The sequence below is a fragment of the Nicotiana tabacum genome, chromosome 11, assembly GCF_000715075.1.
Source record: "Nicotiana tabacum cultivar K326 chromosome 11, ASM71507v2, whole genome shotgun sequence".
NCBI classification, from domain to species: Eukaryota; Viridiplantae; Streptophyta; class Magnoliopsida; order Solanales; family Solanaceae; genus Nicotiana; species Nicotiana tabacum.
The window spans coordinates 23992394-24018006 of NC_134090.1; the positions used below are offsets into that span (position 1 = coordinate 23992394).

General features: G+C 38.1%; 1 long non-coding RNA gene across 1 annotated transcript; it reads right to left on the minus strand.

Annotated features, from left to right (window-relative positions):
* Window positions 1-15785: 15785 nt before the first annotated feature.
* On the minus strand, window positions 15786-16900 carry LOC142166504 (uncharacterized). The gene is made up of 3 exons (XR_012696908.1): window positions 16838-16900; window positions 16699-16757; window positions 15786-16188 (listed from the first exon to the last, which is right to left on the minus strand). It is a non-coding gene; the product is annotated as an uncharacterized LOC142166504 (long non-coding RNA).
* Window positions 16901-25613: the final 8713 nt, after the last annotated feature.

A 25613-nucleotide genomic window follows, 5' to 3' on the forward strand; every position in this document is an offset into this window, starting at 1 on the left:
AATCCTACATGAAAAAATGTGACATTTTTTATATTTTTATTATTTTAACAAATAAACATGCACAGACAAATACAAATAATTATTCAAAATATCATAAAATTGCACACCAAAGAAAAATCATTTTATTTTTGAATTTTTTGGGAGTAATTCTCATATAGGACAAAAATCACATGCTTACAGCTGCCCCTCTTTGCCCGAAGACACGAAGGATTTTCGTGCAAAGATAAAGCGAGCGATTTTTGCCCATCCGAGTACTCCGTGTGAAGCATTTTTTTTGAAAAAGATTTGACCGAACCTTTGCTTCAAAGGTTTCCTACATATCCTGGGCTAAACAGGAATCAGGTCAATGTAGTTCGGGAAGTTTTGGTAGCTGGGACTACCGTGGGACTGCAATGTTACTGTTGTTGCATGCTATTACTACTGCTTACCGATCTCCTTGTTACACCGTGCTTAAAAGAAAACAAGAAGCTAGGCTAGACTGCAATTTGTTTTTGTTGCCTTGCTTTCTTGTCTGCTTGCATTTTTTCCGGTGTTTTTCTTCTTTTTGACACATGCACTTGAGTTTGTGCTGGGACCTCTTGTTGCAACCTTCTGCTTCCCCATGCTGGGGATTTTTATTGTTTCCTGCTGGGGATTCTTATTGTAACCCTCTGTTTTATTGTCCTCTGACTTGTTCTTGAAATGTATGCCTCTGTTATTTGGGCGGGCTCCCAACTTCAACGCTTGAAATGTAAAGACTGAAATGTATGCCTCTGTTATCTGGGCGGGCTCCCAACTTCAATGCTTGAAATGTAAAGACTGAAATGTATGCCTCTGTTATCTGGGCGGGCTCCCAACTTCAATGCTTGAAATGTAAAGACTGAAATGTATGTCTCTGTTATCTGGGCGGGCTCCCAACTTCAACGCTTGAAATATAAGGTCTTGAAATGTATGCCTCTGTTGTATGGGCGGGCTCCCAACTTCAATACTTGAAAATTAAAGACTGAAATGTATGCCTCTGTTATCTGGGCGGGCTCCCAACTTCAAATAAACAACTTTTGAAATAAACGCCATTCCTCTCTTCAGGCGGGCTCCTGACTTCAACAACAACTTCTAAAATAAAATGTCTTTCCTCTCTTCAGGCGGGCTCCTGATTTCAACAACAACTTTGAAAATAATCGTCATTCCTCTCTTCAGGCGGGCTCCTGACTTCAACAACAACTTCTAAAATAAAATGTCTTTCCTCTCTTCAGGCGGGCTCCTGATTTCAACAACAACTTTGAAAATAATCGTCATTCCTCTCTTCAGGCGGGCTCCTGACTTCAACCAATAAATCGCCATTCTATTCTTCAGGAGGGCTCCTGACTTCAACAACTTTTCAAAAAAATGCCATTCCTTTCTTTGGATGGCGAGATTTCAACAACCCTTTTTTAAAAACACCTTTCCTTTCTTCAGGCGGGCTCCTGACTTCAACCAATAAATCGACATTCTATTCTTCAGGGGGGCTCCTGACTTCAACCAATAAATCGCCATTCTATTCTTCAGGCGGGCTCCTGACTTCAACCAATAAATCGACATTCTATTCTTCAGGGGGGCTCCTGACTTCAACTAATAAATCGCCATTCTATTCTTCAAGGGGGCTCCTGACTTCAACAACTTTTCAAAAAATGTCATTCCTTTCTTTGGATGGCGAGATTTCAACAACCTTTTTTTTTTAAAAGCCTTTCCTTTCTTCAGGCGGGCTCCTGATTTCAACCAATAAATCGTCATTCTGTTCTTCAGGGGGGCTCCTGACTTCAACCAATAAATCGCCATTCTATTCTTCAGGGGGGCTCCTGACTTCAACAACTTTTCAAAAAATGCCATTCCTTTCTTTGGATGGCGAGATTTCAACAACCCTTTTTTAAAAACGCCTTTCCTTTCTTCAGGCGGGCTCCTGACTTCAACCAATAAATCGCCATTCTGTTCTTCAGGGGGGCTCCTGACTTCAACCAATAAATCGCCATTCTATTCTTCAGGGGGCTCCTGACTTCAACCAATAAATCGCCATTCTATTCTTCAGGGGGCTCCTGACTTCAACCAATACATCGCCATTCTATTCTTCAGGGGGCTCCTGACTTCAACAACTTTTCAAAAAATGTCATTCCTTTCTTTGGATGGCGAGATTTCAACAACCCCTTTTTTAAAAACGTCTTTCCTTTCTTCAGGGGGGCTCCTGACTTCAACTAATAAATCGTCATTCTATTCTTCATGGGGGCTCCTGACTTCAACAACTTTTCAAAAAATGCCATTCCTTTCTTTGGATGGCGAGATTTCAACAACCCTTTTTTAAAAACGCCTTTCCTTTCTTCAGGCGGGCTCCTGACTTCAACCAATAAATCGCCATTCTGTTCTTCAGGGGGGCTCCTGACTTCAACCAATAAATCGCCATTCTATTCTTCAGGGGGCTCCTGACTTCAACCGATAAATCGCCATTCTGTTCTTCAGGGGGGCTCCTGACTTCAACAACTTTTCAAAAAATGCCATTTCTTTCTTTGGATGGCGAGATTTCAACAACCTTTTTTTTTAAAAAAACGCCTTTCCTTTCTTCAGGCGGGCTCCTGACTTCAAACAATAAATCGACATTCTGTTCTTTAGGGGGGATCCTGACTTCAACCAATAAATCGCCACTCTATTCTTCAGGAGGGCTCCTGACTTCAACCAATAAATTGCCATTCTGTTCTTCAAGAGGGCTCCTGACTTCAACAACTTTTCAAAAAATGCCATTCCTTTCTTTGGATGGCGAGATTTCAACAACCTTTTTTTTTTTAAAAACGCCTTTTGTTTCTTCAGGCGGGCTCCTGACTTCAAACAATAAATCGCCATTCTGTTCTTCAGGGGGCTCCTGACTTCAACCAATAAATCGCCATTCTATTCTTCAGGGGGCTCCTGACTTCAACCAATAAATCGCCATTCTATTCTTCAGGGGGGCTCCTGACTTCAACAACTGTATTCCCTTATTCTCCAGGTGGGCGCCTGACTGTTGATACTTCATCTGTACTCCCTTATTCTCCAGGTGGGCGCCTGATTGCTGATACTTCATCTGTATTCCCTTATTCTCCAGGTGGGCGCCTGGCTGCCGAGACTTCATCTGTATTCCCTTATTCTCCAGGTGGGCGCCTGACTGCTGATCCTTCAAATGTATTCCCTTATTCTCCAGGTGGGTGCCTGATTGCTGAGGATAATACCACTAGGGGAGTCTCCTTTCTTCCCCTCCTTCAATTTTTTTTTCCCTTAACACTGCTGAGATAAAAGTGTTATCTTCTTGGGATAACGTTGTTGAGGATAACGCTGCTGGGGAATTTTATCCCTTCAAATCGATGCTTCATTCTCCTGGAAGCTGCTCGGGATGATAATGGCTTTTGCTTTTTCTAAACACCAATTTCATCTCTTTGGTTCTGTCTGCTGGGGAACAACTTCCTCCATTGGAAACTTATTATGTTGGGGGCAACCCTGGTTCAAAGACCACTTCCCTGGTGCTATCTTTATTCTTCCCCAAATGGGTACCTGATTTCCAGAAAATTTTCTAACTGAAAAGAAAATTTTCTGCCCCAGTTTGACAATCTTTCTTGTGGCATGCATTTCCATTATAAATGTCATTTCCTTTACCTGTTTCAAATCAAACAAAATTTGTTAGTTTAAAACGCGGTGGTTGGTTGTGATACTCCTACTGGGATGGCTTTTCTGCGTTCCAAAACTTGTTGGGGATGATATTATTTGCCGGGGATAATCCTTTTCTGCTGGGGATATCCCTCTTCTTTCGTGGCATGGCTCGAAAACTTGCATTTTCCCGACCTTTTAGTCTCGCATGAATTTCCCAAATCATGCTTATTGCTCTCCTTGTTTTTCCACGGGCCTTGGCCTTGAGGTTTTAATAACCTTTGATTTTGGCAAGGATATCCCTCTTGACACTCGTTGATCCTTTTGTCAATCTCCTTTTGCTGGAGATATCTTTCTTGATACTGGCCTCGCGTTTGTTCCTTCCTGACTATACAACTTGGATGCACTAGTCAGATCTTATCTTGGAAAGCTGATGGCCTATTTTGAAGTCATTTCCCACTGGTTCTGACCAAACAGACTCTACTGGGAAAATTTCTTTGAAAGGAAACGATAAAAGGGAACAGAATAAAAGACAATGGAAAAAGATGACTCTTTAACAAAAGAAACTATAAATAAAAACCTATCAAACGCAAATACCGACTCTAATGGTCATGACATGCACATGTGGCCTATCCTCTGCCGTCAATCGTCTTTCAAGACCTTCAATTGGCAATTCCCCATCTGATTCTCAATCTTGTTCGACTTGTAGTGCCCAAAAGGTTTTCACCATCAAGTCTCTCTCATTTTGGTTTTTCTCTCAGCTTTCATCGCCTTATGGTGTCCGTGAAGATTTTCACCGATAAGACTCTCATTTGTATCACTTTCCAGCTTGGGATTTGGAGTGTTGCCGGTATGACTCTCTCTGCTGGAGATTAGAGTCCTTTCTGTTGTGGAACAGAGTGTTATGTTCACCGGTAAGACTCTCATTTGTCTGACTTGGCATCTTTTGCATACTGGTCAGAAGGTCTTTCTTTGGACCGTAATGTGGGTTTTTGGATAGGCTAGAAAGAAAGGGTATTAAAGGCTCAAAAACAAAATAAATTTGGGGTTTAAAATTACAACCTTCGGAACCAATTTTGCTTACCACAAGCGCAACCCTTGCCCCAGTTTCTTGCTTGGGGATTATTTATTTATAATTGAATTTTTTTTTTTGTTTTTTTTAAAAAAAAATTTATTACACCATGCAAAGTGTGACCATTGTGGCCATTATGCACCCTACGACCGAGCCGTGAAGCGCCTACGTATCCTCTTTGAGGAATCAGGTCAAACGTAGTTCCCAATTCCTCTTTTTCTTCTGACTTTCTTTTGTTTGTTTTTTTTTGTTATCATTTTTCTCTTTTTTTTTTCGTTTTGTTTTGTTGATTTTTTTTCTTTACCTTCCAGGCTCGTATTTCCTAGTCGTTGCTATTGATTCCGAACGAGGGGTACGAAAGAAGATAAATAAGGCTCAAAAAGGGGTAACGAAGGATAAAGTGTTTAGGTAGCAGAACAAAATGCCTTCGTCATTCCAGTCTTCAAAACATGCCAAGTGCAAACAACACAATTGATCATAGATTTATAGTCTCTTCCGATGGTGCTGGACTTGACAATTGTGTTAAACACTTACTTTTTCATTTGTCATTTCTAAAGCACTGTTGGGCGACACTCTCATTCTCATGAACGACCCTCATGCCAATTTGGCGAATCTTGCATTTAACGGTTTTCTTTATGTTTTACTTGCCTCAGTTCCACATGACTCGGGCTTCAAATAATCTCAAACCGTTCTTATTTCCTTTAAATGCTTTGATTACCTTCTGAGGGTTTTATGATTAACTTTTAAGATTAGGACCAAACTGTGTGCGCATGTCATGTCACAAGAATCGGCGCTGAACAAAAATGATAAAAGGACTAAACAAAAAGATGACTGGAAACAATAAAAGACCGGCTTTTGTATTAGACTACCGGCGAAATGGTTTGAATAATAAAACAAACAAAACAACCAGAATAAAATCCTAACACAGCCTTGACAGAACTTAAACAAACTGATATGACAAACCGGAAAGATAAGAAGGTTTGACACAAGACAATATTCGGATTACAACCCTAAGAATAATCCGGACAATAGAAATGACAACAAAATAAACCACCAACAGCTTCTCTCTTGCTAACCAAGGAACGGAGCGTCCTACCACTTTATCAAAATTGGCATCTTAGCCACTAAGCTTTGCATTAGTATTGCCAAGACCATTATCAGTTTCAACATCGTCAACCTCCGTCAACAAGTTCTCGATAGGGTTCGAGTGCTCCATGTCACTGTTATTGATCACAATCCGCCCTTCTTGGATCATTTTCTCTACTTCCGTTTTCAAATTACAACAGCTCTCAATGTTGTGCCCTATGACATTGGAGTGGTACGCGCATCGCGCTGCCGGATCAAAGTTTCTTGCATGTGGATCTGGAGTATATGCGGGGAGCGGCTCAATCAAGCCAGCATGCTTTAGCCTTTCAAACAGACTTGCATAAGATACTCCGATAGGGGTGAGAGCCTTTCCTCGTTTCAGCAACCTTTCGTTCCTAAATGCTTGATTGGGCCGGAAACCTGATCCAGGGGCTTCCGGTAGGCTTGTGAGGGTGGATAGGCCTTCTGTGGAGCTGGGTATTTGGATAGTAAAGCCCGTCTTTGGGAATCTCGTGGAGAGAAGTAGCGTTGGGGGGGTAGCGTGGACGAGTGATGGAGCTACTCGGGTAGCTGGGAAAGCTGTCATAAGTGGGTTGGGATGGAGGGTATGGGGGAGGAGTAATGCTAGAGTTTGAAAAGCTTGGCGGTGGTGGGGGTGGTTCTTTCCCAGTTATCCATGCCTGATACATGTCTGCCACATGTTGTCTCAGCATTTTCACTTCTTCTACCAACCCGTTGTTCTGTTTGACCAATTGTTGTCGGTCATCAGTACCGACCCACCCTATTCTGAGGTTCTGTGTCATTTGCTTTGCAGGGAGGAGTTACCACAACCAACCACTTTTCTATATATGAACACAGCAAAGGGAAGCCATCACGTTAGTGTTAGGGCATTTGACAGATAATCATATATCAGAGATGCAATGCACCTAAGCAGTTAAACCATTCTATTAGAGATGCGATGCACTTGCGCTTTCCTTTATTTTTCTTTCTTCCTTTTTTTTTCTTTTTCAGTGGTGGTCGAATCTTATGGAGATTGCCTACGTATCATGACCCCGCATGAATCAGACCTTGCGTAGTTCGGACCAATAAAATATAAATATTTTTTATCAATTTTTATATTAAAACAAACTGGGTTTCAAATGGTTTGAAGATTACCTACAAACTTGAAAATCAAACAACCCACATATTCTAGTCAAAAGATTTATAACCCCAAAACAAAAAGGCCCGCTTCCTTTCCCCGTTTGACAAATGCAACCAAACGGCTATTTTTGCAAATGTGGCCCCTTCCCAATTTCACATGAATTTTTAGGCCAGGGAGGATTATTTTATGACACTTTACAAACTTGTCCGTTCTTTTACGAAAATAGTCTTTCGACAACTTAAAGGTACTCTAAGGCTATTTCGGCAAGACCGGTTTAAGACGCGGCCGAAGCTGGCTCGGCTTATTTTTGACAAAAAAAAAATTCAAACGGTATTCACCAGCCCGTTGACTCTTTTTTTTTCTTTTTTTTCAAATTACAATAAAAACCTGGTGTTACAAACACGGCCCTTTAGCGCCTCGAGGGCGAAGATTTTAAGGCTGTGTGGGTCAACTAGACCAAAAATCCTAAACATGACCCAAAAGGTGGCTGTTTATGCAAAGTCAGCCTTCCGGCGTCCCTTTCGGGAACATTCGGCTATTTATGACAAACCAACATCACCTGACTTATTTACGACTCTTTTTATCGTTTTTCAAATTAGAAAACTCAATATTGCAAACACGGCCTTTCAACGTCTCGGGGACGAAGATTTTTAAGGCTGTGTGGGTCAACTGGACCAAATCTTAAAAATGACCCAAAAATGGCTGTTTATGCAAAGTCAACCTTCCGGCGTCCCTTTCGGGAACATTCAGCTATTTTTGACAAAACATCATCACCCGACTTATTTATGACAAAATTAAAATTTTGACATGTTTTTTTTATTATTTTTTTTATTTGTTTTTGGCTATTTTAGCAAAAAGGGGGGTTGGACCCGATGAGGGTTGCCTACGTATCTCACATCCGGTGAGAATCAAACCCGCGTAGTTCGGGCCAACTAACCGAACTATTTTAAAACAGGATTTTTTTTCTTTTTCAGCAACAAATAACAAAACCACTTTCAAAGCACGACTCTTTTCATTTTCATTTTGAATTTTTCAGAAACGAATAAAAAAAAACTATTTTAAAAGTAAGACTCTTTTTCATTGTCATTTTCAGGGGAAGACAAACTATTTTCCTTTTTATATATATATTTTTATTTTATTTTTTGAAAAATAAGACAGAACAATGATTTTTTTTTCTTTCTATTTTTTTTGCTTTTAATAAAACAAACTAATAAAACATTTTTTTTTCATTTTCTCAAAATTTCGGCAGAGTTTTGACAGTATTTGGGCATTGGTTTTTTTTTTCAAAAATAAACAGTCAATTCTCTAACCGCTATTTCTTTTTTTTTCAATTTTAAAATATTATTCCTGATATTCAAAAGTCAGTCAACACACAAGTCCGAATCAAATAAATGTGCAAGTAGCAGCAAGTAAGATGCATCAGGATGGTCATTTTCATTTTTTGGTACAGCTGTCCTAGACAGACCCAACCCCTGTGTTGAGCCTCCAAAGTCAAATGCACGTGATGCAAACAAACGTTCCTACTAGGGATCCGGCATGAAGCTGAGTTATTCTAAGTGAAAAACTTGAGGCATATTATTCTAGCCCTGGCTTACCCAAGTGGACAGCTTGAGCCGAAGTGGGGGCAACGTACCGGGAGCACGAAAGTCTGCCCGGCCTAGTTACTTGTCCCAACTTCGTCTTATTTGGTATGACTTCTAACAGAAAGGTGGGCCACGCGCACGTGTACACCATAAATTCAGAAGACTCAGAAAGAAGAAGGGTTTCGTAGCAGTTTTATATACACAATTCAGATAATTTTAAAGCGGTAAAAGCATCATTTAGCACATTAGGCATATATCATGTAAAAATAAGATAATAAATAAAGCCAACTATAACAATTATTTTAAGCTCGAATTCTTAAATTCTGAACCAATGGTTCTGGGTTATTTATCCCCAGCAGAGTCGCCAGAGCTGTCACACCTCCTTTTTTCGCCCCCGCTAGGGTACAGGGAGGATTTCCAATTAAAGGACAATCGAAACGGGATTTGTTTATTTATTTCAGAGTCGCCACTTGGGAAATTTAGGGTGTCCCAAGTCACCAATTTAATCCCGAATCGAGGAAAATATTCGACTTTCCAAATGAAGTCTCCGAACCAGAATTTCTAAGTAAGGAATTCTATTGACCCGAGGGAAGGTGTTAGGCACCCCCGAATCCCGTGGTTCTAGCACAGTCGCTTAAACTGTTGTAATGGCTAAAATATCTGATTTTAATACATGTTCAAAAATTATAGTGCAATTTTAACTTTTAACCGCTTTTATTGTTATTATTATTATTTTTACAAGAATGTGAACATTGTTTAAAACATGTCTTTGGATTACGTCACATGAAATGCACCCGCAATCCGGAACACATTTTATTCAATGTCTTGGGATTTGGATTTGGGTCGCAAAAATGCGCACCCGTGTTTAAGAATGTATTGTTATTAACATCGTGCCTAAAGCGATTAACGTATTATTATTTATGGGTAAGACCGTGGAATTCACTATACAGTCCATCCCGAATTCTAAATACTCAATTAAACATTTATTGAGGGCCCCGCAATTGGTGCATTTTATTGGGCGAGGCTCATCTCATTTATTTTTAAAAGACAATCCTAAAATGCCTACATTATTTTCTATTAAATCTGTCTCTACAAAATAAAATAAAATAAAAAAGTCATAATTTATTTACATGCTGAAATTAACCAATAATATTTACTCTAAACAATATTTCTACCAAGTTCCTACTAGATGACCTATTCGTTTGATTTTTGACTCGACGAAGTTACTACACCATTTATTTATTTAGGCAATATATGCAGATAGTTCAACTGTTAAGCTATCGTCGAATGTTCCACTATGTGTATTAAATAGCTACATGATTCTGATTTTTTGCAAGCTAAATAATTTGTACATACAAATAAAAATCAGAATATAATTAAAGCTAATTCAGAATTTCAACTCTTCATTTTTCGTATTCATGCTTCATATTCGGATTACAATAACCAGCTTTTCAGTTGTGTACCTGATATTGGAAGCAAAAGAAAATGAAGATGAGAATCAGCAGCAGTAATAACAGTACAACACAGCAACAACAGCCCAGCAACAATAACAACCCAGTAACAGACCGGTGGAGTAGTAATCCCAAAACAAATGCTTCCAACTTTTATGAAACAACAACAATTAATGCTGATTTCAAACAATGAAAGAAAGCAGAATATTTTTTTTGTTTTTTTATTTGAAGGTTAGAATATTTTTCGGAATTTTTCTCTCTCTTAAATATTCAGCTTTTTTTTTTCTCTGTTTGTGTTTTTCTGTTCTGTCTATCTGTTCTTTTTTTTTTTCAGATTCGTTCCTCTCTGTTATTTTTCTCTCTGTGTCTCTTATTCTCTCTTTTTAATTCCCCTCGTTTTTCTCTGTATTTCTGTCTGTCTGTGTGTCTATTGTTTTGTGTTCAAGACTTCCTATATATAATCCCAACCCTTTAATCAATTAAAATCAATCCCTTTCCCCTACCAAACCCATTATCTTCCCACTCATCCCCATTACATTAAATAAATATATCATCACCACCCCATTATATTTTGTCCCCCATGCTTCACTAAACAAATACAAGATTCCTCCACACTAAAATTTGTCTTGTCCCCCATTTATATTAAACAACTATATCACAACCCACCCCATTACATTTTGTCCCTCATGTTTAACATAAAGAATTAAAAAATGTTCAATTACCAAACTACCCCTCCGACCTTATTGCAATTACCATTTTACCCCTGAACGTACTACAAATTACCAAACTACCCCCATCAGCTATAACAATCAATTAATCAAACTTAACCAAAATATAGACAATATGATTAATTTCTAACAATGTTCAAACAACAAATATGAACACGGATGAACAACAATATCACATGAACACAAATTGAACAACAAAGAACAACTAAAATTTGATTGAACAATATTTTTAGCAACAAACAAACCTATTTTCAGATTCAACAACAACAATCAAACAACTATATTTAGATTTCTAAATTCAATAATATTGAACTTAAAATCAACTCTAACAACATTACAACCAACAATTCCTATATTAAACTTAAACAAGATTATGAGACAAATTCAAGAAATAATCATAAATGATAAACAAGAAATCAAACTATACAAATTTCGATTTCAAGATCAACCAAAAAAAGTATGAACATGAATGAATCTATATTTTTTTTTAAAACATGACGGATTAAATGACTCAAATAACATTAATAATTTCTGGAAAATATATAACAACATGAAACAAGTTGAAGAAATAATCAATTAAATTTCAATTTGAATCTAACAAACATCAAACTAACAAATTCTTACCTAAACAGTAAAACAAACATGAAATAAACATGAAAAACCACTAATTAACTTTCCATTTGAAATCTGAAAATTAATTCAATCAAACACATGAATACACTAGAAAATTATTTCAACGATGAACAACGAACAAAACAAGAATTGAATCATTTAACGATTTTGGATCCGGAAAATATCAAACAAAAATATGGACAAAAATAAAACTTAGAACAACTAACCGGAGATGAACAACGAGGAACTCGAACCATATATGGACTGTTTTGACAAATATCAACCAAAGCTCGAACAAAAGCTTGAACTCGACTTTAAGAAGTAACGTCGAAACAGTAGCAGTAGTTTACGCGAAACAGAAGCAGCGTTCAGTTGTTTGGTCGGAAAAGATGAAGCAGCCACAGCAGCGTGGCCATGGAGGAAACGTGAGCAGAAGTGATGACTTAACACAGCAGCAGCTCGACGTGACCTGAAGGAGGAAAGGAAGCAGCATCGCGGCAGCAGGATGAAGCTGGTCGAGGGTTTTCCGGCGTGACTGGGGTTGTTGATCGTCGACTGTGGGCGGGGTTATGGGTGACGGACGGTTTAGACGGAACAAGGAAGAAGATGACCGGAGCTCAACAAATAACCATGGGAGCTTGTGAAGGAACAGAAGTGAAGAAGAAGAAGATGACGACGGGGCAGCCATGGGAGCTCGGAGGGCAGCTTCGTTGTTGCGTCAATGGCGGACGTGAAGCTGGAACTTGTTGGGCGAAAGGTGGTGGTCCGGCTGTGTCGATGGAGCAGGCTGGGGTGTGTGGGGGCAGCCATGGATGGGGTCTTGCTTGAGGAAGAAGAAGAAGAAAGATAGAAAGGGGGCAGGTAGTTTAGTGTTTAGGTAAGGGTTTTTTGATTATGTTTTTCTTTTTTTGTTTTTGTTTTATTTTTGAAATGTAAGATAATAAGGGTGTTGGGTTATGGACCGGGTCGACCCAGTTCGGAATGGACTGGGTCATAGGGAAGGTTGGGCCATTTTTTTGGGCATGTGGCTTGAATTTGAAGAAGAGGCCCAATTCCGACTTTCTTTATTTTTTGCTCTCTTTTCTTCTTTTATTTTTCTAAAACTAAATTATAAAAATACTTAAACTATTATTAAGAACTAAATTAAGTTATAAAATTGCAAATTAACTCCCAATAACAATTAACGCAGAATTAAGTAATAATTAAGCATAAAATTGTATATTTGGACATTAAATGCTAAAAATGCAAACGATGCCTATTTTTTTGTAATTTTTATTTTTTGTAAAACAAACTTAATTACTAACAATTGTAGGAGTAAATCCTACATGCAAAAATGCGACATTTTTTGTATTTTTATTATTTTAACAAATAAACATGCACAGACAAATACAAATAATTATTCAAAATTTCACAAAATATCACAAAATTGCACACCAAAGAAAAATCATTTTATTTTTGAATTTTTTGGGAGTAATTCTCATATAGGGAAAAAATCACGTGCTTACAACCGTCGAATATGCCAATATCTAAGTAGTGGTCCAAGCCACCATAACCCTTCCGGGATTTGCCTCCACATAACAAGCCATAACAGAAGAATGCTTCTGAACAAAATCAATTACGGTGGCCGACAAGCCTCACACGTACCGCCACAAATCACTTGCATAACTTGCTCACGCTGAAGGAACTGATCACTGACACCAATATGCCAATTCAACTATGGCTAATCAACCTACCTCCTTCCAATTTTCCCTTAATTGCCTTGGAAATAATACTTCTCCATTCAACACCTAACATACTCCATCTGCACTCCTCCGGAGTGACCTTGAATCACGAGACCATGCTGTCTCAAATCCCACGAACCATTTCATATCTCCCAAATGCTACACCGCAAGTCAAAATATTATAGAACATTTTGGGCACCTTCTCATAAGCTTCTACAAAGCTTGATTCTTATCTGTATCTATAATGTCGACATCATTAGGCACCACACTTTGCCCCTTTGAATTCATGAGGACCGTTACTGAGAGCCACCCGCTCTGACTTGGCCCAGAATGCAACCACTCCACTGAATTTTATAACATATGAATACCCTCTCTATGAAGCACCCAGCGGGATCACTTCCCTCGAAGCCTGCACCTATACGAGACATAAATCATGAATCTTCCCTCAGGTCTGAACATGAGCCAATAAGGCTAACCATAACATGCATTCAACAATTCATTTACTCAAATTACCACTCATGGTCCTTTTCCGTAGCCGCAATAACCCATCAATACGCTAATAACTAGAATTCACGCAGGTAATTAACCATGCAACCCAATCGTAAGCGGTGGGACTCTCCCACTTAGCTCAAAGCCACTATTACACGACTTTCGAACACATTAGAACCATTCTCTCAAGTCATTTACTCTTATTCAAAATGCAATTCACTTGATCCAAGGAACATAACCACACGTGCCTCATTAGAATTTTGACACCGCAGGGTATGACCTCATTCCAGTACAACCAAACATCTTCCTGCTCCATGTACCGAGCATTCTTTACCAACGACAGCTTAAGACATACTGTGATTCTCACACATCTATAAAGCACCATGTAGCCTTTGTCCAAGTTTTCCCTCACTCGTGCCATCTTCGGACCAATTTCCGTAACCAGAGCTGATTCGCCAGCATGCCTCGAACCGGAACCAACATAGCACATGACCGCACAATTATCTAATCAATAGCAAACTCCCTAACTTGGCTCGAAGCCATAGATCACAACACATATACACTATTGCTGCCGTAATACCATGGTGAGATTAAACTCACTCCTTCATTCACTCACACAACAGTTAAGCCCACTATTAGGCGGCAATTTTTTTTTCTACTAAGTCCCAAATTTTTCAAAAATTTCGGCAGAGTTTCCTTTGTAATTGGGTCTATCCACCTGCCAGAGAATCACCAAAACCATCCTAACAACATATCCACAACTTGACAAAGCATCACAATGAAAAATCAAACACTTAATAGTCCACCTATCATCCAACAGGTCTCCATCGTCATTTCCAAGTCATATAGATGCATCTCGCAGTTGTAACATACTCATCACGTAGCTATCCATCCATCATTCCCACTAATAGGGACAATACCGAACATATAAGTTCAAAACACTTGCTCACATAATCAGCACCCCGGTGCTCAAGCCATAGGCAATAATTCGGCCTCAAGTCCTCCCGACTGGCCTAACATCAAACTCACAGAGACTACACCCCGCCCATCGATCGGGGAATTACAAGCCATCAAGGCACATCTAATACTGAGCATTCGTTCGCGCATACGAATATGTGCAAGGAACTATAAAAGTTACTTTTTCAAGCTGAATCAAGGAGGCACGATTAAGAATTCAAGAATATGAAGTTTTTCCTAAAGGTTCTGCAGCCTCTCAAGGATAAATACAGACGTCTCCGTACCGATCCGCGAGACTCTACTAAACCGGCTCATGACTCGCGAGACCAATTAACCTGGCTCTGATACCAACTTGTCACGACCCAAAATCCCGACCCGGTCATGATGGCACCTCTCGTGAGGACAAGGCCAGCCAATCAACAAAACAGTACATCTCTTTATAATTACTTAGCAGGAATAAGTCTAAATTATGGGCAATATAATCATAAATGCGAAATAAACGTGATAGAACAAAGAAAAACCATCCCAACTCAGCCCAAAATCGGGGTGTCACAAGTCATGAGCTACTACAGTTTACTAATATTTTACAAAGTCTGGACTTATCATAAATAACAAAGATAAGGGAGAAAACGGGGTCGCGGACGTCAACAGCTACCTCGTTACTCCTAGTCACCGCCTGGTCTGGAAAGAATCAGCGCTCAGAAGCGAACTCAGCTCTGCCTGTATCTGCACACATGGTGCAGGGAGTAATGTGAGTACTCCGACCCAGTGAGTAATAAAAGTAACTACAGTCCGAAGATAAGAAAACCCAGTAAATACACAAAGTAAGCTAAAATCCAAATATACAGCAACATATGGAACTGAACAGCTAAACAACAGTATAGATACAAATACATGAATACAATGCAATGCATATGATGGTACATTCCCGTACCCACTGCGGCGTGCAGCCCGAGCCATCCATATTTATTTATCGTCGACGGCACTCACTGGGGGTGTGTACAGACTCCGGAGGGGCTCCTACAGCCCAAGCGCAATATCTTGGTCAGGCATTGTTACCTGACCGGTCAGCCATTGTTACCTGACCAATTTATATCATACAGTGCCATTGTTACCACTGTTCAAGTATATCATCCAGTGTCATTGTTACCACTATTTCAAGTATATCACACAGTGTCATTGTTACCACTGTTTCAAGTATATCACACAGTGTCATTGTTACCACTGTTTCAAGTCACTTTATAATCAGTCCAGAAAATAATATAATAAGCCCTTTGGGCATTTACAAAACAGAAGTTCCCAGCCTGGAATACATTTAAAAATATCATTTAAGTTTTCAACACTTAGAATTATGGTTGAGTTTGCAAAACAGCATTTAAAACCTTGGACTGAAATTAAATGATATGCAAATCATGCTAAGCAGTAATATCAATCCTCGAAGGATTTTACAAATCGGCACAAGGCCCCAAACATGGCATCAAGCCCAGTAATATCAATGAAGTATGTGTATCAATCACCAGTATAGTATAAACATCACACGGGGTGGACCAAGTCACAATCCCCAGTAGTATCCGACCCCGCACTCGCCATGGAGTGCGTGTCACGCCTCAATATAGCGTTACAATGTGAAAGTTTGGGGTTTCAAACCCTCAGAATAGCATTTACATCTATTACTCACCTCTAGCTCGCTATGCCCTTGCCTCTCTAATTGGCCTCCTCGTGTGACGAATCTGCCAAAAATCACACAAACCTCGATGAAGTTCGATTTCTAAAAGACGGGGTTTTAACCATACATATCTGAAATTCGCCCCTTAATGATACTATAATGATCCCATAAATTATGTAACTTCAATCTACCATACAACACTCAATATGGCCAATATTAGTACTAGATCCCATAAATTATGCCATTTAGGCATATTATCAAACATCTTGTAGGCATAAATATTTACACCTCTTAACTATAGCATTGGTTCCTCCAACTATCACCATTAACCAACAATTCATCACACTATTATTCTTTAACAATTTATACTCCTAACATCATATGTGTGATCAACCATTCACACCCAAACCAACAAAAATTCCATCAAATAAACGCCTCTAAATCCCTACCATGTTCATGTATTTAAATTGGGAATTTATGGCTTCCAACCACCATACAATAAGTCGTAATACTTGACTCATACTCATATTTCCATAATATATCCATATATGTGAGTCTAAGGTGTAGGATTTACCTTTTGGAAGAAATCTTGCAAAACCCTCCTTTGAGTTCTTGAAGGAATTTCTTGAAAATCTAAGGATTTTTAAGATCAATCCATGTGAATATAAGTGCTTGGGAGTAGTAATCAACTCAAAATACTCCAAAAATCTTACCTTAGGATCATAGGGATGAAGTTTGGGACGAAATCCCCTTGAGAGAGCAAGCCTTAACCCCAAAAATGAGTTGGGAATCTAGGCCAGTCTTGGGGTACTTAAAAACCTTCAGTCGCGTAGTTCGCGCGTTGTTCGCGCGTTTTGCTGAGCATTCTGCCTCAGACGCGCGAAATGCGCGACTTCGCGTGATACTTCGCGCGCTCTGACACCTGACCCTTGAAATGGTCATAACTTCCTGTATACACTTCCAAATGACGAACGGTTTGTTGCGTTGGAAACGACTCAAAGGGCTTTAATTTAATAGGTTGTAGCTCACACAACTCCTTATATAACGAGAGATATTATCGTTCAAAGTGAGGCCTTGTGCGCACTCATTTACAACTTTCGTCTATTATGAAATTTCCAACTTCAAAAGTTCCCGTTAGCCATCCGAAATCATCCCGAGGTCCTCGGGACCTCAACTAAAAATACCAATACATCTTATAACATTATTCAAACTTGTTCCAATTATCAAAACACCTCGACTAATACCAAAATTATCGAATTACACCGAATTCAAGTCTAAGTTCCTTTAAAACTTCCAAAACGCGATTTCGATCAAAACTCGACCAAAATATGTCCGAATGACTTGAAATTTTGCACACATATCCAAAATGGCATAACGAAGCTACAGAAATTCTCGGAACTCCATTCCGACCGTCGGATCAAAATTTCACCTACCAACCGGAAATCGCCAAAATACTAACTTCGCCAAACTGAGCTAATTTCTTCACAGGATCTCCAAAATTAATTCCGATTGCGCTCCTAGGCCTTAAATCATCCCCCGAAACTAACCGAATCATCGGAATTCAATTCCGAGCCCTCTAACTCACAAGTCAACGTCCGGTTGACTTTTCCAAACTAATTATTCCTTAAAGAGACTAATTGTCCCATTTCATACCAAACTCGATCCGAATTGACTCAAATTCACCAAGTACACATATTGAAACATGAATAAGCATTTAACGGGGAATACGGGACGAAAATACAGGAAACGACGGTTCAGGTCGTTACATACTCGCACGGATGCGCGGACACTAATCATGCCAAATATTTAAGTTATTTGGATTGTATGTAAATAATCTTAAAATTTACACTTTCTCAGTAAGTATAGATAATCATTGGATATTAACTACATGAAAAAAATTAACCATTTCTTCTATTTATTTTTTTGATACCATTCTTGCCGGTGTCATTGAATCCTAAAAATAGCGAGGAAGCAAAATAATAACTCATATTTATGGCAAAACAACCAAATGTTGAGACAATGAATGACTATTTGGATAAGACTTAACTTTTTTACTACTACTTGTACTCTTATTTGGTGTGTTGATATCTCTTCAAAAATATTTCTTTCTTAAAATTTCAGTTTCTAAAATATTATTTTTCAATAATAATTATGTTTATAATAATGTAATTGAAAATATTATTCTTAATTCAAAACTCATTTTAGTTGGCTAACAAAAAATATAAAAAATTCTTTAGCTAGTGAATTATTTTTACTCCATTTTGATATTTGACATTAACCATGTTAAATATCTGAGTTATTTGAATTATATGTAAATAACCTTAACATTTAAACCTTCTAAATAATTATAGATAATCGTCAGATAATAATTAAGAAACACTACATGAAAAAAGACTAATATTAGCTATAAAAAGTAAACAATAAATATGGCCGGATATTATGTAAATATTTCACAAGATTTCGGTCTTTTGGGTTTATCCATGATATAACTTCTATTATAATAATTTTAAAACTCTCTACTAATGTTAAAAAATATCTTATCTTTTTATTATCTTTGAATTAAAAAAAGTAAAGAGTTTTTTCGAAATAATTTATTTAAATTAAAAAAAATATTTCACGTCATACCAATTTTTTCTTTATATATACTCTTTGTTACACTTAAAAGTCGCTTTAGAAACTATCAATTAGAAACCAATTTCTCTCTTGTTGAGTTTGAAAAAAAAAACCTTTCACATAATCTAATGATTCAAAACTAATATTCCTCAACGAAAAAAATATTATACCCTTGCAATATTGGCTTGAATACAGCTAAATGAAGGGGTTTTAGCTTATATCCTTCAATTCCTTGAATGTGCTAAATTGATATTAATGATAGCAATTGTATAGCCAAAGTTTTGTTATTTGTTTGATGTCCATTTATGCAATTTGACTCTTCAAACAAATATTCTTCAAGAAGAAAAAAAAATAATTTGTTTTTAATATTGACTGATTTTGTGATGTTTCTTTCTCCGGCATGTATGTTTACTTTATTATATATGTAAGTAAACTTTTATTTGATTTCCTCAACTCTTTTTTGTTATTTAGATAAACATAGACGTGAACCCTCTATATTACATTTATTTTAAAAGAATTTCATTTTATTCAAATCTAGCTACAGTGTTTCAAAGAACTATACTTATAGGATTTTAAATGTGAAAGAGTTTTATAGTTATATGTAGTAGTTTTTTTTTTGCTAGAGGCGAAGTAGTATTTAAATAATTAGAAAAAATAACAAAAGTAGCTAACATGATTGCATATGATCATTAACTGAATTAAGTATGATAACATGATAAAAAAATATAAATTTCATTTTTAACTCAAATTCGAATTTAATAAATTTATCCATAAATTCAAAATTATCTTTTAATTCAAATTCCGTATATATATATAAAAAAAAAACTAAAATAGGCAAATATAGAATAAAGTTACCATATATGTCACGCCCCAAAAATCCCTCCAAAGAAGTCGTGATGACACCTAGTCTCTAAACTAGGTAAGCCTAACATTTACTGTAATAATATGGGTATTTACTAACTTTAAATTAAATTACTCTGAACAAATTACAATTTTCAAAATCGGTAGTACAAGTCATAAGCCTTTCTAGGAGTAACTATACAAAATAAATACAGCATTGTTCCGAAACAAGGGAACATATGGAAATAAGTATAATTGAAGGTGACTCTGAGGCCTGCGAACGCTGCAGCAGATTTACCTTGAGTCTCCACCGCAATGATCCGTACAACCACTAACGATCAATTACCTGGATCTATACAAAAAAAATATACAAAAGAGTAGTATGAGTACACCACGGCGGTGCCCAGTAAGTATCAAGACTAACCTCGGTGGAGTAGTGACGAGGTACAGTCAAGACACTCACTAGTCTAATAACTTGTGCAATATAGCATACAAAAATAATAGGAAGCAATTAACAACGATGGCAACATTATTCAACCAGTGACATAAATAGCAGGGCAACAAGAACACCATAAATATTGCTCAACGAATAATGAATACAAGTGTAATCAATTAGTCAAGTCCTTCAAATATAAATCTTTCGCATATAAATCCTTCAAGTAATAATCTCTAAGATATAATACTTTCCAATAAATATGTTTCGAATATATTTCCTTCAAATAAACATCTTTCAAATATATTTCTTTCGAGTAAAGGTCACCTTGTGACGCCTCATTTCATAATCATAAATAATATAGGTCTCAGCCCACTTTCATATTTTCACGGCATCTCATGCTCATATTTCTATCGCAACCCCACGGGCAACTCACGTGCCATTAAATAAAATCATCATATTTTTCCCGGCACCTGGTGCCCACATGTTTCTGTCTCACATTGCGCAACAACGTACTCATGTTACTCAGTTTATAGGGTCCATAACCCAATACAATTAAGAATGTTCAAGGAGCCTTATTTACTTAATATAAAGTAGAGTACAACTTCCAACCCAATTAGGAAATCAACAAGAAAAGATGAAGTTATTTTTTAGAAATCGTTACCTTTAACACGAGAAATAAATAAATCAAAACATAATAGAAATTCATTTTAAGTAAAAATACGACTTTAGACGTTTTAAGGAGGTTTAATTGAGAAACCAATTGAATTAGAGGTATAACAATTGTTGAAATTTAAGTATTGAAAGCTTTATATAAATACGGCGAAGTATTAAAAACATTATGGGTTACAACACAAAGGATCACAGCAGTAAAGGGATCTAAACAGTTAATACACTTGAATTGTTAATAACAAATAAACACAGCAAACAGAAAGTGCACGACATCATCCTTTGTACTTTTACTCTCGTTCTCACCATGCACGGCATCACCCTTCGTGATTTACACTCTTTTTCACCATAAAAATCAATAGAATCAGCACGGAATGGTACATCGTGCGGCACGGCATCACCCTTCGTGCTTTACACTCTCCCACACATATCATGCACGACATCACCCTTCGTGCTTTACACTCTTCCTCACAATATCTTGTACGGTATCACCCTTCGTGCTTTACACTCTTCCTCACCTAAACAATGAAAACAATACATCCCGGAAAGGGAATCAACAACAATTCAACAATCAAATCACAAGGAAATTCACCACCAAGAGTATGATTACATAGCAACAAGAGAATCACGGAGAAACCACGAAGTGCAATAACCTTAACAAAACAACAAGGCATGTAAAACACATGATAACTACACCTAAAACTACAAAAAATTGGACACATAGCATATATACACGGGGTCATAGAGGAATTTCCAATTAAGAGATAACAAAACAATAATGAGAACAGTTACTTCAATTAAGGCAAATAAGGCCAAGTAACAGGTAAGAATTAGAGGAAGGCTAACAACATTGTATGGAGCATATAGAGGTAAATTATGCAATTAGGTAACTCAATCATAACTAAATATTTCTCACATAATGAACATAAGGACCTAAGAATCTTAAAGGGCAATTCTCCCACAAATAAGACCGAGCACACGCTCGTCACCTCGCGTGCACGGACGACAATTAGCATAGAGGACTCAAATCCTAAGGGGTAGTCCCCCACTCAAGGTTAGGCAAGATATTTACCTTAAAGAAGTTAGTCCGATATTCCTAAATAACATTCTTGCACGAAACGACCTCCGGACAGCTCCAATCTTTCTTGAGCTTTTATTACCTTACCACAATGTTTCCGAAAATTCTAGCAACTTCAATCTATTTAGAATCATACAAAAGTGAACAATAATTAGGAGGATATTCGTGGGTTTACCTCATTTAGGCATTTCATCAAACAATATGTGTGCACATTTGACTACACCTCTTAACCATATAATTAGTACATCCAATGTCACGACCCAGATTTCCCACCCTCGGGAGTCGTTATGGCGCCTACTAATGTGAGCTAGGCAAGCCAAACCTTTGATCTAATTACTTCATTAACCGATTATTTCTTTATAACAAATATAAGGCGATAACGTGATAACACCGTAAATTCAAATTTAAGCGGAAAACAACAATAAAATATATGAAAACTGTATTTATTACAAATACTTAAGCCCTAACCACCCAAAACCTGGTGTCACAGTGTCACAGACTGTCTAAGATTGCTACATACAAAGTCTGAAGAAATAACGGTACACTGTTTCTGAATAGAAGGAAGATGAAACAGGAAATAAGGATAGAGGGAGATGCCCGGGCCTGCGAATGCCTGCAGGTCTACCTTGGATCTCCGGGTGGACTGAAGGTAGCTTCTACACTACGGTCCAAAAGCTGCTCCGGGATTTACACATAGTGCAGAGTGTAGTATCAGCACAATCGACCCCATGTGCTGGTAAGTGTCTAGCCTAACCTCGGCGAAGTAGTGACGAGACTAGGATCAGACTACCAAATAAACCTGTGCAGTTCAAATACATATACAGCGGAAAGAAATACAGAAATAACCAGTAAATATGGGAGGGGGAGCATGTTGTGAGGGAGATAACAATTTCGAATAGAAAGACATCAAGTAACGAAAGGAACAATATAACTCGAATATCAACAAAGAATAAGAAATCAACAAATGCATGGCATCACCCTTCGTGCTTTTACTCTCATCCTCACCAAAGCAATCATATAATAAAATGTACACGTCATCACCCTTCATGCTTTTACTCTCTTTCCTCAACATATAATCGGCACGGAATGGTACATCGTGCGGCACGACATCACCCTTCGTGCTTTACACTCTTTCCTCACAATCATACACGGCATCACCCTTCGTGCTTTACACTCTTTCCTCACAAAACAAACAATGCACGGCATCACCCTTCGTGCTTTAACTCTCTTCCTCATCCAAACAATAATCACAAACAATAGGGCAAGGGAACGAATGAATTTGCAATAAAAATCCCAGCAAGGGAACAACAATTCAACAATTTAATCCCGGCAAGGGAACAACATCAATAACATAAACATCCCGGCAAGGGAGATAACAAATAAATCAACAATAACCCGGCAAGGGTGACAACATAATGATCTCTTCTCTTTCTCACTTCTGCTTCACTATTCACTTCACAACTCGAGCCAATGCTTTGGAGGTTCAATTATCACTTATACTTTCACAATTCGTTATACAACTTGAGCCAACGCTCCTCAAGGTTCATTGATGACAATTCCTTCCACAAACTCTATACCACAAATAGAAACCACCACTAAGGCATGAAAGATACAAAGAAGTCATGATAATCACAATATAAAGACTCACGGTTATGCTAGACACCAACGTATAGATACTCGTCACCATGCCTATACGTCGTACTCAGCAATTACCACATAGCAAATAGGACTCAACTCCTAATCCCTCAAGTTAAGATTAGACCAAACACTTATCTTGATGCCACGAACACAATTCACGATTCAATTATAGCTTTACCCCTTGATTCCACCACCAATTCGCTCGTATCTAGTCACAAGTTACTTAATTGCATCAATAAATGCCAAATGAATCAATTTGAATGCATAAAAATGTGTTTTCCAAAGTTTTGCCCAAAAAGTCAAAAATCGCCCCCGGGTCCACATGGTCAAAACCCGAGGTTCGAACCAAAACCTGATTACCCATTCCCCCACGAACCCAAATATATAATTTGTTTTTAAATCGGACCTTAAATCGAGGTCCAAATCCCCAATTTTTGAAAAACCTAGGTTCTACCCAAAACATCCAATATCCCCCATGAAAACCATTGATCTTAAGTTGAAATCATGTTAAAAGATGTTAAGGATTGAAGGAAATGAGTTAAAATTAACTTACAATCGATTTGGAAGAAGAGTTGTTCTTGGAAAATCGCCCAAAGGAGTTTGTGTTTTGAAAAGATGTGAAAAATGGGTTTAAAATCGTCTAAGTATAAAGTTGCAGGTCGCATGTATGGGAAATGCGAACAGGGGTTCGCAATTGCGAACCCCGACCTCTACTAAGTTGGGAAATGCGAAACAGGATTCGCATTTGTGAACCCTTCAGGAAAGCTGGACATTCGCATTTGCAAAAGAGACCCTCGCATTTGCAAGTTGGAATTTGTGAGAGGGGAGTCGCATTTACGACTCAAGGCTGAAACAGGACTAATCGCATTTGCGAGCAAGATAGGCCTGGGCTGGTTTCACATTTGCGATCCAGCCTTCGCAGTTACGAGCTCGCATTTGTGATGCGAAGCCTGCAGGCCTGATCATACCAGCAAAGTTTCTGCAACTTTCTGAGTCTAAAAATATCCACCCCATGGCCTATCCAAAACTCACCCGAGCCCTCGGAGCTCCAAACCAAATATACACACAACCTCAAAAACATCCTACGTAGTTATTCGTGTACTCAAATCACCAAAATACATCATGAACGTCGAATTAGACCTCAAGATCAATGAAATTTCTCAAAACTCCTTTAAACATCAAATTTTCATTTAAGGTCCGAATCACGCCAAATGGATTCCGTTTCTTACCAAACTTATTATCTTAAGTCATATATAAGACTTGTACCGGGTGCCGGAACCAAAATACGGGTCTGATACCAACATGATCTAATCAAAATTCATTTCAAAAACCTTTAAATAATTTCAGATAACAATTTTCTTTAAAAATTCATTTCTCGGGCTTGGGACCTCGGAATTAGATTCCGAGCATACGCCCAAGTCCCATATTTCCTACGGACCCTCCGGGACCGTCAAATCATGGGTCCGGGTCCGTTTACCCAAAACATTGACCGAAGTTAAATTAATTCATTTTATAGTCAAAATTTATCATTTTTCATATATTTTCATATTTAGGCTTTCTGGCTAGGCGCCCGGAATACGCACGCAAATCGAGGTAATGCTAAGAGAGGTTTTAAGGCCTCAAAACATGGAATTTCATTTTTAAACTGAGTTGGGGAAAAGATGGGGATAACGGCTCTGCATATCTGACTCGGACTCCCAGGTCGATGCCTCAGGAGGCTGACCTCTCCAATGCATACGAACAGAATAAAAACTCTTCAATCTCAACTGATGAGTCTACCGGTCTAGAATAGCTACCGGCTCCTCCTTATAAGACAAGTCCTTGTCCAACTGGACAGTGCTGAAATCTAACATGTGGGATGGATCGTCGTGATATTTCCGAAGCATAGACATATGAAACACTGGATGCACGGCTGATAAGCTCGGCGGCAATACAAGTCTATAAGTCACCTCTCCCACTCGATCAAGAATCTCAAACGGGCTAATGAACCTAGGGCTAAGCTTGTCCTTCTTCCCAAATCTCATCACACCCTTCATAGGCGACACTCGAAGGAATACCCGCTCACCGACTATGAATGCTAAATCACAAACTTTGTGGTTGGCATAACTCTTTTGCCTAGACTGAGCAGTATGAAGCCTATCTTGAATGATCCTGACCTTGTCCAAGGCATCCCGAACTAGATCTGTACCTAACAACCGAGCCTTTCCTGGCTCAAACC